The 12,858-nt window shown below is 37.1% G+C and overlaps 1 pseudogene; it reads left to right on the top strand.

Annotated features, from left to right (window-relative positions):
* The first annotated feature begins 3,381 nt into the window (after positions 1–3,381).
* Positions 3,382–4,726, top strand: LOC114669721 (26S proteasome regulatory subunit 4 pseudogene; annotated as a pseudogene).
* Positions 4,727–12,858: the final 8,132 nt, after the last annotated feature.

The following is a 12,858-nucleotide window of genomic DNA, read 5'->3' on the forward strand; positions in this document are numbered from 1 at the left end:
GACTGCTGAGTGGATACTTCTCAGGAGGTGTCCTAGGATGGTGAGAGGCCTCTCAAATTCACAAGGAAGGTAGAACAGATTAAGTTAAACTGTGGATTGTGAAGAGTTGCTGTCTATGCCCTTAGGTCCATCCTACTAGGAATGAGGAGGGAGTACCTCTTTCCATGCCAAAGCTGATTGACAGGCAGCCTTGAGAGGATAGCTAGTAGCATGAAGCATTGAGAGGGAGGGGGAGAGAGGGAGAGAGGGAGAGAGGGAGAGACAGAGAAGGAGGAGGAGAAGGAGTAGGAGGAGTGGGAGGAGGAGGAAGGGAGAGAGACAGAAAGAGAGAGAACTGGAATGTCAATACAACCTTCACTATCACCAAAGACCCAAAGACAGCATCTTAAAGAATGGATAAGTTTTCCCCCATGAATTTTCCCAAGATCCAGAGTGGAGGGGGCAAGCTTACTTGGAGTTCTTTGAAACCTTGTCCATTATCATTTTTGGAGTAGTGGTGGGAATTTCAACAGGGAGAGTTCTGAGTGGAATGGAATCAGGAGAAAACAAGAGTCTAGCTTGGGATCGGGTGCCTGATGTGAGAGATGTGAACAGCCCAACTGGATTGGCCCAGTGGAGGTGCAACGGGAGCATCTGAAGGACCAAGACAAGTGCCCGGGAAAAGAAGGTTTAAATATTAGGAAGGCTGAGCAGAACTAGTTAGTTAATAGTTCTCTTAATCAAGAAAAGTTTATCCTCTCCTTGCTTGGCTCAATCCAAGATGGACCAAAAGCCCTGATTTGCAGCAAAGGGAAAGTAAACAGGAAAAGGAAGAGTCCAGCCAGCAGTACTCCCTGAGTTGACCAGGTTCAGTAATCTGACAAAATAGATGACCAGCCTTTCTCATTAGAAAATAGAGACTGTGCATTGCAACTAAGAATACGTTAATTCATTTATAAAGACAGTGGAAGACCAAAACACATTTCCACTTTATGACATCCCACTCATCTTGCTTGCTGAACATGTCAGTAATAATGCTCTCTGTGACAGATTATTCTCTATTCTAGAGTGATCCCTCAGGATTGAGGGAAACACAGCACTTTTGCTAACTTGGAACATTCTGTGTTCCAGTGGTCAGGTGGGCTCTTAGGATTAAGATTTCCCTTGCATTTTAGAGTATTGATTTATTTATCTATTTAACACATATATATTGAGTGCATAATCTTTGTCAGGCGCTGTTTTTAGTAGTCTTGGTTTGAGGTGTTAGTCAAATCACACTATGAATGGAAGCAGATTTCTGGGCTCAAGGGACCCTGTATCAAGGCCATGGGCACTCAGGAAGTACTCTAGTAAATGTGGTGCCAGGAGTTCCATGCTCGAGGTGGCCTTAGTGGGGAATTATGCTAAGCTGATGGGTACCTGGGGGTATGTCCACTTTTCACACAGCTACTCTAATCTTTGAACCTCTCTAAAAATGGAGACTTGTCTATTTCTAACTTAATCTGCAATTTAAAAAAATGAAGAGAGAAGTTTTTTGTTTGCCTAACGCTTTTTTTTTTTTTTTTTTAGTTATGTAAAGACTACATTTCTTTTTTTTTTTTTTTTTTTTTTTTTCAACACTATATATGCATTTTACATATGCTTACATAGCTTTTGCTATAAATGTTTTTCTGTCCGGATAAAAGGGGTGTGCTCTGATATTCTTTTTTTTTTTTTTTTTTTTTTTTTTTTTTAATTTATTTATTATTATTATACTTTAAATTGTAGGGTACATGTGCATAACGTGCAGACACATGAAAAAATGCTCATCATCACTGGCCATCAGAGAAATGCAAATCAAAACCACCATGAGATACCATCTCACACCAGTTAGAATGGCAGTCATTAAAAAGTCAGGAAACAACAGGTGCTGGAGAGGATGTGGAGAAATAGGAACACTTTTACACTGTTGGTGGGATTGTAAACTAGTTCAACCATTATGGAAAACAGTATGGCGATTCCTCAAGACTACATTTCTATTGTTCTTTTCCACTGGTTTCCCCCTAGGCTACCTCCTTTCCTAGAAAAGTTAACAATGTTTTGTTTGTATGTTTCGTTACTCTCCAACTTGCTCTTTAGACTGTAAACATCAAAAGGATAGATTTCTGCAATTCACCATCAATTTTGGTTCAATAGAACAGAGTGGGGCCTGAGTTTCTGTCATTTTTCTAAGTTCCCCAGACGGTTTTTTTCAGCTGTACTTGACAATCAATACTATAGAAAGACCAAGCTGTGAGGTGAGGTGTTTGGCATAGAACCAGTCCCAGGTCTATACCTCCAAACTCCTTATCACCACTCTCAGCTAGTAATGTGCACTCTGATAAAGATGTGAGATAGCCATCCTGAGAGAATGTATGTTCTAATAGTGCCGTAAACTTCTGGATCAAGGTTTTTCAACCTCAGCGCTATTGACATTTGAGACCAGATAATTCTTTCTTGGGGGAATTTAGGAGGTGGAGTGTTCTGTGCATTGCAGGATGTTTAGCAGTGTTCCTGCCCAGGGAATTCCAACAGCAACTCCTTCATCTTTAAGTTGTGACAACCAAAAATTTCTCCAGTCATTGCCAAATATTTCCTGTGGAACAAAATCACCACTGGTTGAGAACCATTGTCCCCACTTCTATCCTATTTTCTTTTCCCATTAGGGAGAAGACCAAGAGAGGGACATTTGAAAACACAGGGGTATTAGTCAAGAAATATTCTAGAGGGAAGACATAGACAAAAGCAAACATCACAAAAATAATTTGTTGAACTGAGTTCTGCAAAGAAATATGTGGAAATCCTAGGCCCCATGCCTGTAGTTAAGATGAGGTCATACTGGATTAGGCTGGGCCCTAAATCCAATGACTGGTGTCCATATACGCATAGGGAAATGGAGACACAGAAATATGGAGATACAGACACACCTAGAGATGATATTGCCAGGTGAAAGTGGAGTGGTGTAGCTGCAAGCTGAGGAATGTCAAGGATTGCTGGCGACACAAGAAGCTAGGAAAGAGCATGGATCAGATTTTCACCATGGGCGCTTCAGAGGAAGTGGAAGTGTAGCCTTGTAAATACCTTGATTTTTGAATTTTCAGCCTCCGGAACTGTGAGAAAATAGATTGCTGTTGTTGTAAGCCACTGTTGTTACAGCAACCCTAGAAACCTAACAGAAGTGGTAAACGAAGCTAAAAAAAAAAAGAAAAAGAAAAAAAAAAAAAGAAGGATGACCATGGACTGCACTAACTTTGTTTTGAACATACAATCAAACGTAGTTTCAAGAATTTGGAAGTAGACTCTATGAGAAGGAAAACATAAGATAAACTGTGTTCTGTAAGATCATAATAACATGTTCTGGGTGGACGAACTTCCGGCAGCAGAAGCTCAAGTGGCCAAGGCAAGATGGTTCAAAGTCAGAGTGGTGGTCGTGGTCATGGTCCTGGAGGTGGAAAGAAGGATGACAAGGACAAGAAAAAGAAATACGAACCTCCCGTACCAACTAGAGTGGGGAAAAAGAAGGAGAAAACAAAGGGATCATATGCTGCCAGCAAACTGCCACTGGTGACACCTCACACTCAGTGCTGGTTAAAATTATGGAAGTTAGAATTAAAGACTGTCTTCTCAGGGAGGAAGAGTTCATTAGAAATCAGAAACAAATGAAACCATTAGAAGAAAAGCAAGAGGAGGAAAGATCAAAAGTGGATGATCTGAGAGGGACTCCGATGTCAGTAGGAAACTTGGAAGAGATCATCGATGAAAATCATGCCATTGTGTCTACATCTGTGGGCTCAGAACACTATGTCAGCGTTCTTTCACTTGTAGACAAAGATCTGCTGGAACCTGGCTGCTTGGTCCTGCTCAACCACGAGGTGCAAGCTGTGATAGGGGTGCTGATAGATAACACGGATCCCCAGTCACAGTGATGAAGGTGGAAAAGGCCCCCCGGGAGACCTATGCTGATATCGGGGGGTTGGACAACCAAATTCAGGAAATTAAGGAATCTGTGGAACGTCCTCTCACCCATCCTGAGTATTATAAAGAGATGGGTGTAAAGCCTCCTAAGGGGGTCATTCGCTATGGTCCACCTGGCACAGGTAAAACCTTGTTAGCCAAAGCAGTAGCAAACCCAACCTCAGTCAGTTTCTTGAGAGTGGTTGGCTCTCAACTCATTCAGAAGTACCTAGGTGATGGGCCCAAACTCGTACAGGAATTGTTTCGAGTTGCTGAAGAACACGCACCATCCATCATGTTTATTGATGAGATTGATGCCATTGGGACAAAAAGATATGACTCAAATTCTGGTGGTGAGAGAGAAATTCAGCGAACAACATCGGAACTGTTGAACCAGTCAGATGGATTTGATTCTAGGGGAGATGTGAAAGTTATCATGGCCACAAACCATATAGAAACTTTGGATCCAGCACTTACCAGACCAGGCTGCATTGATGGGAAGATTGAGTTCCCCCTATCTGATGAAAGGAATAAGAAGAGCATCTTTCAGATTCACACAAGCAGGATGATGCTGGCCGATGATGTAACCCTGGACAACTTGATCGTAGCTAGAGATGACCTCTCTGCTGCTGACATCAAGGCAATCTGTACAGAAGCTGCTCTGATGGCCTTAAGAGAACATAGAATGAAAGTGAAAAATGAAGACTTCAAAACATCTAAAGAAAATGTTCTTTATAAGAAACAAGAAGGCACCCCTGAGGGGTTCCATCTCTAGTGAACCACAGCTGCCATCAGGAAAATGGTTGGGAGATTTGTCCAACCCTGAAAGGGATGAGGTTGGGGGAGTTGCCCAGAGGAACCCCTGTTCTCGTTGATTTTTATCAGCAAAAATTCTGTGTCTGTTGGAGTACAATTAGTGTGTAAGTGCCCATTGGGTGGCCTTTGTCTGTTGGTCACTGTGCAGCAGTCTGCTTCCCGATAAAGTGTGCTCTTTCTCAAAAACAAAAATAAACAAACAAAACGTGTTCTATGAATTGCAGGTCAGAACACACTTGATTACAGATAAGTAATAATTTAGGAAGCAGAATATATGTGCTCAGAACATAGCAATAGGAGTATAGCACCTAACTCTGTATGTTAAAGTTTGTTAAAGTGTTTGTAAACTGTTAAATGCTCTAAAAACAAAAACAAAACAGTGTTATGTGCTTATGCTTTCAATTCTATTTATTACAAAAAAATTAACTAGCATTTATATCTAATTAATTTACTTTGCATCGGGGAATGTTTTAGTCTTTTGTTTCTGAGTCCCAGTCAAGTTTCTTTATGGCAGAAAAAAAACTTAACGTATCTGAATTTTTATGATGAGCATGTACCACCTTTGTATTGGGAAAGAAAAATTATTTCTAATTCAAAAGTAAAAGTTTATGATCTACTAGGGTATACATACTATTTTGATTTATTTATTTTTATAAAGTGCCCCAAACAAATTTTATTCAATAAGGCACTTAATCCTTAAGTTAAGAAGGTAGCAAAAATGAAAGAAAGATAACATGGCATGAAATATAATTTTTTCATATAAAAACTATTTTAAATGTTTTTATTTCAATGATATATTTAAATTTATGAGCATATTGAAAAACGGAAAATATGAACAAGTCCAACTGGCTATACACAGAACATATTGAAGTGAGTGAATATTAGGTGAGGGACACATTTATTTCTAAGATTGTGAAAAGAGGTAGGAAAAATGTATTTTATAAAGCCAGAAACATTTCTACAAATTAACAAAAGCTAAATGAATTTAATTCATACTTTTGTGTTTTCAAAGCCAGAGCTGAAAAGGAAGTAATTACTTTTTAGGTGCATTTTCTACAATTAAAATATGCTCTTACCAGGTTTCTATTGTGAGATTTTCATAGTTACTGTAACTTGGACCAGAGAGAAATGGAAGCAACTATGGTGTCTAATAGAATCATATACTAGTTCAATAATAGTTTGAATCTATTGATCGTCTTTGCACAATCAACACTGTGGCAACTTCTCCCTGAGTTCCTGCAGTGACATTTTGTGGTATTGTTTCTCTTTGTTACACACTCACTATTCCTTCCATATTTTTCCATAAATACAACTACCCTTTCTACTCCTTAAAGCATGTTGGTCATGTGCATACAACCCTTTCCCTTGAATTCCTCCATCCTGATTCAGGACGTTATACTCCTCCCTCGATGTTCCCAGGGTACGACAGTGAAGAATGAAGATGCCTGGCAGAGGCCGTGAGCAGCAGTAGAAACTCGCTCCATTTGTCAAGCATATGTCTTCATGTGGGATCATGTCCTACTGAGGGAAGGAATACCTCTTTCTTCCTTCAAAGAGAATATCCCTTTCATAAGCCACGTGCCTATGAGCAGTATCCCCTGGAGAGTGTACTTTCATTCTTTATTTCTTTTCCTTTTTTAAAATTCAATAGCCCAGGGAAAGTGCTTTTATCTTTCTAATTCACCTAAAGACATTGTATGAGCTGCACTGGCTTTACATACCCCACCTTCACCATTTCAGGTGTTTTTGCTTCCAAATTCAACTCAGTATGCCTTGCTTTTTGCTACTACAATGATTTTTCTAAAATACGTGATACTTGATAAGCGACAGAAATTTCAGTTTAGATTTTTGTATAAAATGACAATCAAATACGTCAAATAAGGTGTGTAGAAAGGAAATCAGGTAAAAATAGGCACTAGGTCAGTCATTCTTAGTATGTTATCACTTGGCTCCTTCTTTCAGGATCTTCTTGAGTGCTTGTTAAAAGCACACGTTCCTAAGCAGTGCAAGACTTACTGAATGACTGGCTGTGGGAGAGGGTGGCCAGGGAATCTGCATTTGAATGAGCTCTCAATGTCATTCTCTTATACAATAAAATTTGTGAATGAATGCTTTCACAGGAACTTAAATAAATTAGATTGAAATTTGGAAACAAAACAATATAGTCAGTGTCCCAACTTCAGCCTATGTTTTATATCCAACAGTGAGGTTCAGATGTGTTAGTAAACTGAGCAAGTAAGATTACCAGAAGCGCAGAATCTGAAGCGGAGGGCCTGAGGATTTTCTCGAGAAAAAAATTGAGGTTTCGCGTAAAGGGAAAGTGGCATGACAAGCTTGATGCAGAGAAACTATCCACTGTCAGAGGAAGGATCTGAGTAAGTCTATCAATAGGGCTGTGTCCCTAGAAAGAGTAGAGTACCCTGGACAATGAAGGGGGGGGGGGGGCTGCAAATAAAAACCAGGAAAAGCTGTCTCACTAATAACTCATAATTGAGACATAGAGACTCAATAAGCACAGCTTTAGCACCCTGCTTTATCAATTGGTATCTAATTATCCAATCAAAAAGCACTCTAAATATTTCAGAGGGATTTAATAAAGTTAAATGTTTCTAAATTGTTAGAAGGCGAAGCCATAGGGAAAAGAAATGCAGGTAAATGCAAGAAGCTGCTAAAACTGCTCAGGCTGAGAAGAAAGAGAGGAAAGTGGCAGTGCCCCAAACCATAAGAGCTAAAACACCACGGCAACTGGAACTTTCACTGCAAGCACTGAGTGAGAATCCAGGAGCCTGCAGTCCCTCGGTGGCTGCTTAAATCAGTGATGATATCACAGATGCGGCCAGTGCCAAAGTAGAAAAAAATAATCTATCTCTTCCTGGCTTCTAATCAGCTGCTAAGGCTGCCCATTGGCAGAATTAAATCAAACCCTGTGAGCAAAAGGGTCCAGGAAAATAGTCTGGAAGTTTCCAGCCCTTGACAGAATAGAGGGTAAAATGAAAAAGGCATATGTGAGGCTGAGAGCCAAGAGGAAACTAACAGGTTCACCCAAGAACAGATTATAATAGGAAGGGCAGGTAAAACAATTCTACTCCATTTACCCCTTAGGCTACTACAAAGTTTGGATAGCTGGCAGTTCCTAGACATAGGTCAGCTGGCTTTAAACTATGCTGCCCTTAGAATCACCTGAGATCTTTAATAAAGTGGCCATGCCTGGTTTTTACCCCCTAGATAGTCTGATTTAGTTAATAATGAGTGCATCCTGGGCATCAAGAGATGCGATACTTCTGCAGGTGATTCTAATTTCCAAGACACTTGGCGCAGGTGCCATGGACTACAGTGGAAGCTATGGCACTTCGTGAGCAGAACACAGCAGCAGTAGCACTGAGTCTATTTAAAAAAATGTGAAATGTTCCCTTGAGACTCTCAGAAACTTTTCAGGGGACTGTGGTACAAGGAGGATGAGGAACCTCAGCAGATTCAATAACCCTTGAAATACAGATTGTACCAATATATGAAAACTCAAATTCGTAATCCAAATAGGCTACATGGCTATTCCTACCACCTTCGACTTCTTGATAACACAAACATTCAAGACAGGGTTTTTTAATGTAAGGATTAGTCTCATACATTTACAATGGGATTAGTATTATATTAAGTGGATTTACACAGTATCTTCAGAAAAGTATTTGTTGTACCTTTGATGAGCAATCTAAACGAAAGCAAAACAAAGAACAGTGCAGAATGAAGTAGAATAAGCACTGAAATTTGAGAAAGACCAAAGAACTGAGTTACAGTCTCTGATTTGCCTTTATCTGATTGTGTGTTTCAGAAAAGTAAGAGATTGAACTCTCTGGGCCTCTAAAATAGTCAATAGATGATACATAAGCACCCTCCTAGCACAAGGATTTGGACTAGTTTTGCCATTTATATTATTTCTTTATCATATGATACTTTGAGTACTTTTTGTACTTTTCACTTATCCTTCTAAAGTCCTTTTTGGGAAGACATTGGCCATTTATATGGGAAAGCCCTGAAGCTAGAGTAGTTTCTCTTTTGAATTGGTTGATCTGAAATTACAAAGTGAATGCATGACTTAGCTACAGGGAATCTTTCCCTACTGTACACGTTCTCTGGGTCAAGAGAAAAAAGGAAGGAAAGAGAGAGCCGTATTGTATAATACAAAGAACTCATGCTCTACATTCATGCATTCAAACACTTGGTCTCTTCAGACATCAGGATGTGTGTGTGTGTGTGTGTGTATGTATATGTATATACATACACACACACACACACAGATATATATATGTGTGTGTGTGTGTGTGTGTGTTTGTATACACTGACCCTCAGTTTTAGGTATATTTATAAGTATGTTTTAGTACAATATTATTAAATATAAGTATATATTTCTAATAGCTATAATTATTTCTTAAGAGTAAACAGAAAAATAAACGCATTTTATCCTTTTTCATGTTAGAGAGTTTGAGTAATGAATCAGGTTCTTTTTGTATTTCTTATTCCTTACTTCCATTAAGTGAAAAGTCTCAAGTTACAATTAGAGATCACTGGGAAAGGCAGCCAAAATATGGCGGCTCTGTCAGACAGCTCTGGAGAATTGAATTGAAATGAACTCAACCCCCTTCAGGGCTCCCACCTGGATGACAAGTAGGTAGGTATGTTTCAATAAATAGCTGCTAAATTAACTAGTTCAGCTGAAAGGGAAATATCAAATGAATTCCCAATCCACTCTATGGGTGGATTCAGCACTCAACAGGATTTCTCATGCTCTATAATATCATTGGGTGTGATTTTAACATAAGCCCAATAATTTATCATCTGTTTGTTTCTTTAGTGAATGGAAAAAGCAATACAGGCTTAAGGTGGGGGGGAACCAAAATTTTCAACAATCTAGTTATTTATCCTGAAATGGACTTTATTTTTATATCCATTCCTATTAAGGAAAAAAGTCTTCATATCTCTAATATTAAAATAGTATTTTGTTCTATAATGATAGATTTAGCCTCTGCAACATGCTGATTATATCACTAATCTACATCACTTGAGCAAGACACATAAAATCATAGGCATATTCAAACTTTCAATATTAGAAGTATTAAGAAATAGTTTTATCTCATATTTCATTACTTAATTTTGAGTGGCATCTTTACCTTCGAATTGCAGAGGAATCCATATGGGAAATTAGGTCTGTACTGCCTGTTTTTTCACTCAACAGGCAGAAGAGATGTAGACCAAGATAATATGCTTTGAGTATATTTAAGATAGTTACTGTTTCATTACTGGAACATGATTCAGAAATCTCATTTCAACCACCAAGAATCGTCTGAATAAAGCTCAGTGTGGATTGGTATCCAGAGTCAACGTCTCTTTAGATTGCAGTGCCCTTCATTGCTACTCGTGTTGTTGATTCTACATTGCTACTGATATTAAAGCCCCTGTGTCCAGCTGAATTAGGGCACACAAAATACTAGTAAACTAAATGAAACATCTCTTTTCCAGGGGTTTGTGTTTTTAGTAACAGATCAAATATTAACCAAGACTTTCTCCTTGACATAGTTACCACATCTGTCCCAAGCACAGGGTCAAATTCTGTACCACAAGGACTGCATAGGTTTAAACCAACATATCTGCTGGCATGATCATCTGATATGAACTGCATTCTATATTGTATGTATCACCACTATGGTAACAAACATCATTTAATAAGGAAATTTTTACATATTTTTTCATTAACTTATTCTGATTTCTCTTTAAATCAAACATTAATCCTTAACTTTCTTTCTGATTTTGCAAATACCTTGCCATACTGTGATATAACTCTCAGGACTACAATTTTGAATAATATAACTGTAGTTTTAGGATATTCTCTAACTTTGGTTTAAAAATTAATCTTTTTTCACTGGAATTTTTTTTTTTTTTTTACTAATTCAAGGAAAGAAATCTTTAGGTCATTCATGTTTTCAATTTTTAATTGTACAGACTTCACTGGTTTTATGACAGTCTTCAAATGACTCCCAAGTCTAATAGTTCCAGTGTTCAGATATTTACTATCATGTATCCTATTTGTAATCTTCATCTTAGGTTCTTATTCAAGTATTCACACATTTATGAATATTAATCACTACATTAACATATTTTACATTTTTCGTGACAGACTCTCACACTGCATATAATTTGAGATATTCTCCTGAGTTATATAATTCATGCAGTGCTTTTCATTACTAACTTTATGTTTTACTGAACCCTTTCTGAGACACTAATACATTTTTGTGAATTGGGTATCTGAAGCAGCATAAAAGTAAGAGCAAAATATAAAGTTCAACACATGTAAAAATTAGCATGCAAGTGACAGGATCATATTTTAGTGAAGATGAACCAGAAGATTTGAGAATGAAAGCTATCTTTCTAAAAAAAAAATGGACAACCGTTAATAATATAATTAAAAAGAATGTATCTCCACAGAAGAATAAATTTACATTTCAAGTTTCTATAATGCATATATATAACTTTAATTTTTTATTGTAATTACTTTAATACAAATTTTAGATCATTTGAGACAAATATGGCCTGCCAAAGATTTTTTAAAATACTTCTACATCATCTTATTGATAGAAGAATAAGTGGATGGTTAATGTTTTAAAGGCTTCTTTAAAAATGCTGAATGAATCACTTACTAGCTAATTCACTATGTGACCTTGGATAACATTTAATTTCTTGGAAATTCAGTTTCATCACCTGTAAAATAGGAATAAAAATGCATAGGTAAATTTGTGTTACAAAAATGGTATAACATCAAGCATGAATATCAATATAACTGCATAATAAATATTAGTTTCATTGTTTATCTAAATTCCTTATTGTACTGGTTTGAGTTTATAGGCTGGCCATAATAGAAAAATGAGTTTTTGTTGTGAAATACTTTGAGAAAATAAATTTATATGTAATTGTATGTGATTATTTTTCAAAAAAATATCACCAAGTACTTAGAATGATTATATCAGGAGAGAGTGCAGATAAAGAAGAATGGAGTAAAGGTAAATATAATAGTTTATTCCTTGCATTATTTCTACCCTAGCCTCAGTCAGAGAGAATTATCTATTGATTAGTATATATTTGGAGCTGAGGGTTTGGTAAATGGCTTTCATTTTGGTGAACACTAAGTAGAAAATATAAGCTGGCTGAATGGGAAAATTAAAGATAGTCACTCTTCACATGTTTGAAACCTTCTAAAATGACTCTCAAGAGAAATAACTTTATAATTCCTTAACTTTACTACACTTTTTTCTCAATTATTTTATACCTATTTATATTTTTGTTCCTAAAATCTAATCAGTGTTGGTTAGAATGCTTTTGATTGATAGAGTGCTATGGTTCATTAACTATGTCATCCAATTTTTGGGTCACGAGGGCACTACCCTCATGAATGGAATAATGCCATTATCACAGGACTGGGTTCCTTATAAAAGGAGGAGATCAGGCTCGCTTTTGTCTCTTTCACCCATGTTATCCCTTCTATCATGTTATGACACAGCAAGAAGGCCCCCACCAGATGGTAGCAACGTGATCTGAGTTTAATCTGCTTTAATAATGGGCAAAAGATCTGAATAGACATTTCTCAAAAAAGATATATAATATCAAAATATATATAATTTCAGATATTCTCCTGAGTTATATAATTCATGCAGTGCTTTTCATTGCTAACTTTATGTTTTACTGAACCATTTCTGAGACACTAATACATTTTTGTGAATTGGGTATCTGAAGCAGCATAAAAGTAAGAGCAAAATATAACATTCAACACATGTAAAAATTAGCATGCAAGTGATAGGCCCATATTTTAGTGAAAATAAACCAGAAAAATTGAGAATGAAAGCTGTCTTTCTAAAAAAAAGGGACAACCTTTAGTAATACAATTAAAAAGAATGTATCTCCACAGAATAATAAATTTACATTTCAAGTTTGTACAATGCATATATACAAAAGATATTATGTATCTTTTTTGAGACATTAAGACATCTAGAAGTCCTTGAAACATTCATCTTTATATCTTTATTATTTAAAACATCTGGGTTAGGCCGG

Source organism: Macaca mulatta, chromosome 3 (assembly GCF_049350105.2).
Source record: "Macaca mulatta isolate MMU2019108-1 chromosome 3, T2T-MMU8v2.0, whole genome shotgun sequence".
Lineage (NCBI taxonomy): Eukaryota > Metazoa > Chordata > Mammalia > Primates > Cercopithecidae > Macaca > Macaca mulatta.